Genomic DNA, 9,591 nt, shown 5'->3' on the forward strand with positions numbered 1-9,591 from the left:
TCATGTTACAACTTTCTGATGAGGAACTCGTCGTGGCAGAAGCCATTTCTCAATCTGAAGGTCGCAGCCTCCGGATGTCGTATTTCTAATACGTCATCAAGACTGTCTTATTTCACAATATTAACAATTACAAAGTTGACTATTATACTTAGTTAATCGTAAATTGTTGCAGTATGCTTATGACTTGCGAATGTAATGCTCAGTTTACCTTAATAACCCAGGCTTGATGACGTGTGCAGCCTGCATATTTGACCTCCGGAGGCTGCAGCCTTCCAATTCAGAAACGACCAGACGTATTTCCTTGCCTTTTTCCAAACAAATATTGTTGCATCCTCTCTCTCTCCCTCGCCACCAGGATTTTTCGCAATGGCGCTCGTTATTCCTCTTTTTTGTGTGAAAATCGCTCCAAATCCAAGTAAACCGATGCGTTTAGGTCTGCCGCTTTGTAATACGTCACGCGAGTGACAGCGGAACGCAGCAAATGAGGAAGAGAGAAGAGAGAAACGCTCGGATCTGATTGGTGAATGAATAGGGTTTGGTTTTACACTGTGAGCAAGTTTGAGTGCTATAGCATCCTGGATTGTAATGTAAATATCATAGACACAGTAAAAAGAAAGGTAAATACGTGAACACAGCATCTGAATACAGGGAACTATATGCAATATAATCGCCGTAATTTATAAAGAACATCGCATTTATGTATGAATCAACAGTTTATATAAAAAATTGCCTTAAAGGGGAATCGAACCCGGGTCGCCCGTGTCATAGGTGTGTGACACTAAAGACTGTGCCACAGAGTCACATAATAGAAACTGCTCTCTACACTCCTTAAAGTGACACCATGTAATTTTTCAACCTTCATAATACATTTTCAAGACCCTTGTGATAGTACATCGACTTTAAATAGGTTGAATGACATGTCTACCATAGCCTGACGGGGTCTGTATCACTTTTACTCGTATTTTAAAACTTAGGGTTTGTGGTAGTAACCAGAGCACAAAAAAAACTACAAAATTCGACTGCTTTACGGCATACGTCACTTCCTCCACACAATTTGTTTTTAACGTGAATTTTGCTGGAGGCTACTTAAGGAGTGTAGAGAGCAGTTTCTATTATGTGACTCTGTGGCACAGTCTTTAGTGTCACGGACCTATGACACGGGCGACCCGGGTTCGATTCCCCTTTAAGGCAATTTTTTATATAAACTGTTGATTCATACATAAATGCGATGTTCTTTATAAATTACGGCGATTATATTGCATATAGTTCCCTGTATTCAGATGCTGTGTTCACGTATTTACCTTTCTTTTTACTGTGTCTATGATATTTACATTACAATCCAGGATGCTATAGCACTCAAACTTGCTCACAGTGTAAAACCAAACCCTATTCATTCACCAATCAGATCCGAGCGTTTCTCTCTTCTCTCTTCCTCATTTGCTGCGTGACGTATTACAAAGCGGCAGACCTAAACGCATCGGTTTACTTGGATTTGGAGCGATTTTCACACAAAAAAGAGGAATAACGAGCGCCATTGCGGAAAATCCTGGTGGCGAGGGAGAGAGAGAGGATGCAACAATATTTGTTTGGGAAAAGGCAAGGAAATACGTCTGGTCGTTTCTGAATTGGAAGGCTGCAGCCTCCGGAGGTCAAATATGCAGGCTGCACACGTCATCAAGCCTGGGTTATTAAGGTAAACTGAGCATTACATTCGCAAGTCATAAGCATACTGCAACAATTTACGATTAACTAAGTATAATAGTCAACTTTGTAATTGTTAATATTGTGAAATAAGACAGTCTTGATGACGTATTAGAAATACGACATCCGGAGGCTGCAACCTTCAGATTGAGAAATGGCTTCTGCCACGACGAGTTCCTCATCAGAAAGTTGTAACATGACTGCGTTTCTCCCTGTTGTCTCAAAATGTTGATCGTTTAGCATTTTAAATGTTTAGTTTTTAGTTTAGTTTTAAGGTTGGCCAGTTCCTTTCCTTTGCGACAGTGCTGCGGCGCTTGTGGGCTCTAGGGGCGCTAGAAGTGAAAAATACGTGTCTAGCACCCCCTAGTGGCCAAAAGTTTCATGGTGTCCCTTTAAGTAATATTTTTAAGTTGAATTAACTAAAAATTTTAAGGTAACTTTCTTTTTTAAGTTAAACCAACAAATCTTTTTACAATGTAATGGGGCGTACACACCAAATGAGAATTCAACGATTTGCGCAAGTAGATTACATTTATAGACATAGCGCGGGGCGTTGCGCATGACGCGAATTGGGCGGCCCGATTGACGTGAAAACCCACGCTATTCACCTCAAACTCGTTAAATTCTGCGAGTAAGGAATGCTGTGCTTTCGTTTGGTGTGTACACAGCATTATTCTTCTTGCTACCAACTAGTATGGCATATAGTAAATCATGTTTCATTTTTATACACACAAACAGACTCAAATTAATAATTTCTGAGCTTTGTTGTGTGTTTTTGTAATGCTGATTTTCTTCTTCTTTTGTACACAGTGGTGCTGTACAACTGTTCAGTTCGTCGTGAGGACTGCAGTCTGTGTAAGAACGCAGAGAAGAAGTATAACTGCGTGTGGTGTGACAACAAAAAATCCTGCATCTATAAAGACCTGTGCAACCAAGAACTTAGTCAATGCCCTGCCCCGACAATTACAGATGTGAGGACTATCACAAACATTACTCCTTCCCTGACACTCACTTCTGTTAAAACCTAACATGAACAACTTGTACGATTCATAAAAATCAGTGTTGGATCAAATTTGTTAAACTCCAATTGGAACATAAAGGGATAGTTCACCCAAAAATATAAATTCTGTCATCGTTTTCTCATCCTCATGTTGTTTTAAATTTGTATGAATTTCTTTTTTTCTGATGAACGCAAAAGAAGATATTTTGATATTTGATTATAAGCACACAGCAGATAGTGACCATTGACTTCCATAGTAGGAAAAACAAATACGATGGATTTCAATGGGTACTGTCAACTGTGTGCTTACCATCATTTATCAAAATATCTTCATCATCATTTATCACAATACTTCCGTAACATTTGTTTTTCCTTCTATGGAAGTGTCACGGGGTGACGAAAAACGAAAGTGCTTGCGTTTGGTGTGTACACAGCATTATGCTACTTGCTACCAACTAGTATGGCATATAGCATACTTAACTGCGTAAGTTAACTGGTGATTTTTGTTGTTTGAGCAACCTGCTAGCTAGGTTTCACGTGCCTGTTGATTTGATATAATTGTTGAGCGTTCTTGCTCAAGTCATTTATGTGCATTTACATGTTACAGTAGTTACTCTTCTTTAAGATAATGTAATTAATAGTGGGAAATAATCAGTTTTTACAATCTTCGCACTGTCTATCATCGTTCGCCAGACATTCTACAAATCTGCTTTCAGTTTACGTTTATTAACCCTTTAGTTTCACTTCATCATGCAGCTATTTTCATTAGAGGTACAGTATTTGTTTGTTCATTAATAATCTAGTATGTGTTAATTTTTTTTTAAATGTTTTAAATAAAAATATTTACATTTTCATCATGACCCGTACATTGCCATTCAACCTATATCAGCTCAACCTAAAACATCTCACTGTTTGCCAAAAGCGTGTAAAAATAGCTTGAACACAGACGCTTCAAAAAGTATAAATGTTGCAGAGTGTCTCCCTAAACTTTCTCTATGCTTTTGTTTAAGATTATCCCACGGTACGGACCAATGGATGGCCAGATCTCTGTTACAATAAAGGGCTCCAACTTGGGCATCAAGCAGGAAGATATTAAAAGTATTACTGTGGCAAATGTGCCATGTACCCATCAACCTGAGAGATACTCTGTGTCTACTAGGTAATATACTCTTGTTTCAACCCATAGTTGGGACAAATATGGACAAACCCAACATTTGGGTCATAAATAACCCTATACCCTACTTGGGTTGCATTATCACAGTATATTGATCAGTAGCATTATGTAGCGCATGGGTCTCTCTCTTGTTGATTTTATTTTATTTTACTTGTTGATACGTTTTATCATTGTTAAAAATGTTAGCATACATAAAAAAGCCAAGCTAAAATAAAAATATGTAATGAATAAATATTAAAATTGAGGTTATTAATAGAATGTGCTTTGGTGGGCAACTCACAGACTCCCTGCGGGCAACCTAGTGCCCGTGGGAACCATGTTGGAGACCACTGTAGCGTATATTTGAAATGCATCTTGTACCAGAATATCTATTTGGGAATTATGTTTATCCTCACTTGTTTTTTCTCACAGTGTTGTCTGTGAGATCGGGCCTTTCCCCCCATCATTCCCTCACAGCCTGGACGGGCCAGTGGAAGTGGAGGTTGATGGAGGACGACGGGGACTGTCTACTGTAAAGTTCACTTACAGGGTAACCTCTTTCTCTGAGTATGCCTATTTACAGTGTTTTCTACAAATCGAGGGATTGTTTTTCTTTTATGCATTCGACAAATATGCATTTTTTGCATTATCAATAAATATACAAACAACGATGAGAGTAAACATTCACAGAGACTTTTGTTGTGTACTCCAGGATCCTGATCCCCAAAACGTGACCCCTTCTAATGGGCCTCAAGCTGGGGGAACCCTCATCACCATTACAGGAGAAAATCTGGACACGGCTAGCAAAGATGACATCAGCATCCTTGTCGGAGGAGAGCCTTGTGAAGTGTGAGGAACCGGCTTTCAGTAGATTTTTGAGAGAACTGAAGCAGATGATATTTGTGTATTCCTGATCACTTTTTCTGTTGCAGGGTGACATTCGGCCAGGAGATTACCTGCAAGACGGGCCCATATAAAGGCCAAAAGATTCCATTGGAAAAGTTGACCGTCAGCGTGAAGTATGGCAAGGTGACCGTTAAAGAAGTTAAAAACGGATTTGAATACTCGCCCAATCCCAAAATTACAAAGTATGGTCCACAGTCTAGCTTTCTTTGGTGAGTCCCATTTCGAGCTATTGAACGAATAGGTGATCGTATACAACACCCGTATGTGCCACACGTCTATGTCGGTTTGTGTGTTCTTTGTGGAGGCCGTAAGATCACGGTGGAGGGATCAGGATTTGGTCAAGTGCAGAGAGCCACCATGCTGGTGCTGCCCTCTTCTGACGATTCGACCGGCGAGCCGCCCAATGTTACGGTAGGAGAAGAGCACCTTATCTTTAAAGTTATCCTTATATCTCAATAATTCACTTTTATTCTGTCATCAAATGTTGAGAAATGTCAGCGCTTGCTTATTCTTCTTTTGATTGTGTTCTTCAGTTTCACTTTTCTTCATCATCTTTGTTTTTATCGCTGTGTGCTTAGACTACTAAAATGTGCTTTTAAATCCCACAGTTTGTTCAGGAGTTTAGTAGCAAGAACGAGACGATTCTGGAGTTCCTGTCTCCAAAAGTGCCAAAGGATTACGAAGACCAGCCCTTAAAAATAAGCATCAAGCTGGACAACCTGGAGGAGGTCCTAACGAACTTCGTTTACCACCCTGATCCCACTTTCACTGACATGGGGGATAAAATCATCACAGAAGGCTCCATCATCTATGTTACTGTAAATATTTCTACTATAAGTACTTTGGTCACATACACACTCGTAGTGTAATCTATACATTTTTGTCATTTGTGGTAAACTAAAATGTGTGATACGTGACAATGTACGTTTTTAAGTTGATTGTATGCATGCCTGGTTTTATTTAGTACATGTTACAAAGTTGTCTATGTGTACCAAAGCAGATTTTTTGGTTTGAGTAACGTTCTGTCTGCTTTCTTTCAGGGTCATGGTTTCAACAGAGCCATGACTGCCCAAGAGGCCCAGGCGTTCGTGGGCGACGCGCTTTGCAATGTAATGGTGTTGGAATATGATAAGCTGTTCCTCGTTGCCCCCTCCAGGCCTCCTAAATCCACCTCCAGTCGCCATCGCAGAGACACCAGCTCGGAGGCCATGGATCTCTTGGTTAGAAAGCCTTTTATCATCTCCAAGATTTTGCTTCAGACTTCCTTTTTTTTTTTTTTAATTAACGCTTCATGTCTTTTGCAGATAAAGTTTGGACACGGAGAGTGGAAAGTGGGCTCTGTGCGCTTTGAGAGTAAGTGCGAGGTTCCTCTGCACATCATAATTCCAGCTGTCCTCATTCCCATGGTGCTCTTTATTGCCATGTCAATATATTGCTACAGGTAATTAAAAGAACACATATTATAGTAATATTTAGCACGTTATTTTAATATATACGTTTCCCATCGTACATAATATGTTATTTAAACTTTTAACCTTTGAGAAGGGCATGCCCATCCAACTTTGAATCGACCAATCAGAGCTGAGCAGGGGACAGTTGTTTGTCCCCTTAACTGTACGTTTTGCATCTTTTATTGCCTCTAGGCTCCTTTGCAAAACTTCAGTCATGATCATGAAATAAAGAAAATGAAATGTCCTATCTTCATACCATATCTATTAATGACGTAGAAATTGGAAGGTGAACAGTTTGATACCAAATATGAATGGTTACATTATTCAGATGTATGAATAACAAACTAAACATCTCTACTTGTCGTAGGTAATCCAGACTAGTTATAGAAACTCAATTGTAAATGAGAATACAGGTTATTAAAAAGGTTTCAAAAAGAGGGGACCAACATACATCACACATGAATAAATGTGCAGACAAGACCTAAAAGAGTTTTTCGTATGGTCTCAAAGACATTCCTTGCGTCTCTGCAGGACCATTCACACCTTATCAGCTATCTGTTGAGGTTCAAAAAGGGCCATAAACAAGATGGCTGGGATGCTTTCAGGGGAGTTTGACCCTATTAGGAACAGAGGTTGATATCAAGAGACCCTAGTAGATTAAGAAGGAAATTTAGTTATGATATCATAATGCAACCTTGAATCAGATCCAAAAGTCATGGCAAGCAGCCAGACGTTACAGTCCCCGCTGTCGTCGTAGGAATTCGGGTGTAAAAATTCGGTGCAATTGTCAGTTGGATCATGATGGTAGGACTGCAGATGGTTCGTTACTGTCCTCAGCATTGATGCATATGGACAGAGGATGTTGTCAGGGCCGCAAGGCAAATGTACTACTGGGTAGAGTGGTGGCTGCTTGCGTAGCTGCAGCTTGTCAGTGGTGATATCTAAGACAATACTATACGGTTATCATCCCGTCGTGTGTTGTTCTCCAGATACGCTTGGAGTTTTCTGATAAGACTGGTCAGTATGTTGACTTCCGACGACCCCCTGCTAAAAAAATCAATAGACACATCACAGAAATTTGTATTGGTTTTATTGGGAATTTTATTGGTTCTAATGGAATATGGCCCAAAACACACTACGGTGTATTTGTCTTTGTTGGTCTCTAATGGTATGTATTGATTCTACTGGTTCTATGTATTGGTTCTAATGGAATATGGCCCAAAACACACTACAGTGTATTGGTCTTTGTTGGTCTCTAATGGTATTTATTGGTTATATTGGTTCTATGTATTGGTTCTAATGGAATATGGCCCAAAACACACTACAGTGTAGTGGTTTTAATGGAAAAAGCTAATGGTTCGTATTTTAATGAAAACCATTAGAATTTTCTGTAATGGTTTTATTGTTTTTTTTTTCTTCAGAAAAAAACACTGAAGCGCATGAGATGGCATCCAATCACGTCATCCTTTGAAGGTCTCTCAAACTGTGTTGTAGGTCCATTGCAATCGGGATTTCCTTCAGCTTATCCTCAAACACAAGCCTGATCAGGTCATCCACATAACTGTAAAAACTGTTTTTAAGTATTTTTTGTGAATATATTGGAAATAAAAGTATTAATGCTTACAGTATGTCACTTGTGTTTTTACTGGCCTTGCACTGTATTTCCCCCTTTTAGACTTTGGGAACATAACCTTGTACTTTCCCTCTCCTGCTTTTGTTACTGCTTGGTCACCTGCATTTCATTGTAATGGATGGCTGCAAGGTACAACCTGTAAAAATATAAACAAGCAATACATTTATTGTAAATGTAAATACTTGTCAGGATCCTGCCAGATTCCTGTTTTGTATTTAGATCTAGTTCAGCATGGCAGGGTTCTGACAGTACAGTAGGTACGTGTACATGCAACCAAATAAGTTGCTGTCTTATATTAAACTCTTTTATCACATAATTCTCATCACAGACACGCAATAGCAAGGCAGTGGCATCACGCATTATTAAGGTAAGGTTACTGGGGTCACGCGATGTACATTCTGCCGCGTTTATGTTTACTTTTAAAACATTAGACTACTTAAAGCAATAAAATAGCGTTGTGCCTTTTGAAAAGTCTGTTTTCATAACCTATATCTGAAAACTTCTTAAGAACAACTTTCTCAAACTCCGCTTTGACTTTAATCCCGAGATGAAGCGTGAACTCAACGAGAGCGAGGCGTTGCCAAGTCCTCTGCTTTGTTTCGAGTTTAGATTTGAGCTAAACTGTTCCACCAGTAGTTTTTTTTTTTGTGCGGGTTAAAGATGAAAGTATTTCGTTCATTAGTTATTGATATTTGGGCTGTGAATAGTCATTGGGATGCTTTTGGGTTAGTTTTGAATGTCCATTTGGGATGGTTCTGATACGCGAATCTGGCAACCATGGCTGTGCGCTTGCGCAGACGTTTGGTTCGGATTCTATAGAATGTAAATGTAAACGAACATGTAAATCAGATTTCAGTGTTTACGGTGCATGTAAACTGTATCGTCGTAACCTTCAATTGTATTAAATTCAATCGGATTGACACAATTTTGTGCATGTAAACATAGCCACTGTTTCATGTGGGAGATGCGTGGCTTTTATATTGGTTTATTCTGACCGCGCATTTCCCGGGTCTCGTCACTTTTTACCCACTCCCTTACTTGTCATTCATTTCAGCCTCATTATTTTCTCCCTGTTTAAAGTCCTTGTGTTTGGTGTCTTGTACTGGTCCATTTTGTCCTGTTATTGTGAGTACCCTGAAGTTTGTTTTGTGTATTTTAGTCATAGTCCAGTTGCTTGTTATTGTCTTTGTAGTTAAGTCTAGTTAGTTAAGTCCTGTGTTAATCCTGTCTTTTGTTCAGTTTATTGTTGTTGTTTGCCCATCGTGGGTTTTGTTTTCTTGTTTTATATTTAATAAAATGTTTGTTGTTCATCTACGTCTGCGCTTGGGTTCGTCTCTGAAAATCCTAACAAATACTACTTTATATAACACAGTTACTAAAATACTTAAATACATGCACAGCATTCCAATAAATGGGGAAATCAAATTTTTGCTGCAAATCTGAGAATCAGGCTACAGAAGGCATCCACTGATGATGGTGATGGAAACATTGTAAAACGACGCTACTGCCTGGGTTCCTTTGATTATGTAGAGAAAGAAAACTTTGTCATCATCAGTTATACATTTAAGACTGGTAGTGGTATCACTAGCTAAATACCTACCTCATATATGTTACATACTTTTGCCAGTCTGACTCCTCGTACTGTGTGTCCACTGATGTTGCATGTTTGGCATTATACATCACGTTTACTGCTGCCTACCTTGTGGAAGGATGTGTCCAGCTGCGATTCTAGGATATAGACAAATAA

The 9,591-nt window shown here is 39.2% G+C and overlaps 1 pseudogene; it reads left to right on the plus strand.

The window, feature by feature from the left end:
* LOC129432031 (plexin-B2-like) overlaps window positions 1-9,591 on the plus strand; it is a 56,201-nt pseudogene that overhangs the window by 18,415 nt on the left and 28,195 nt on the right.

This window comes from Misgurnus anguillicaudatus, chromosome 1 (genome assembly GCF_027580225.2).
Source record: "Misgurnus anguillicaudatus chromosome 1, ASM2758022v2, whole genome shotgun sequence".
NCBI classification, from domain to species: domain Eukaryota; kingdom Metazoa; phylum Chordata; class Actinopteri; order Cypriniformes; family Cobitidae; genus Misgurnus; species Misgurnus anguillicaudatus.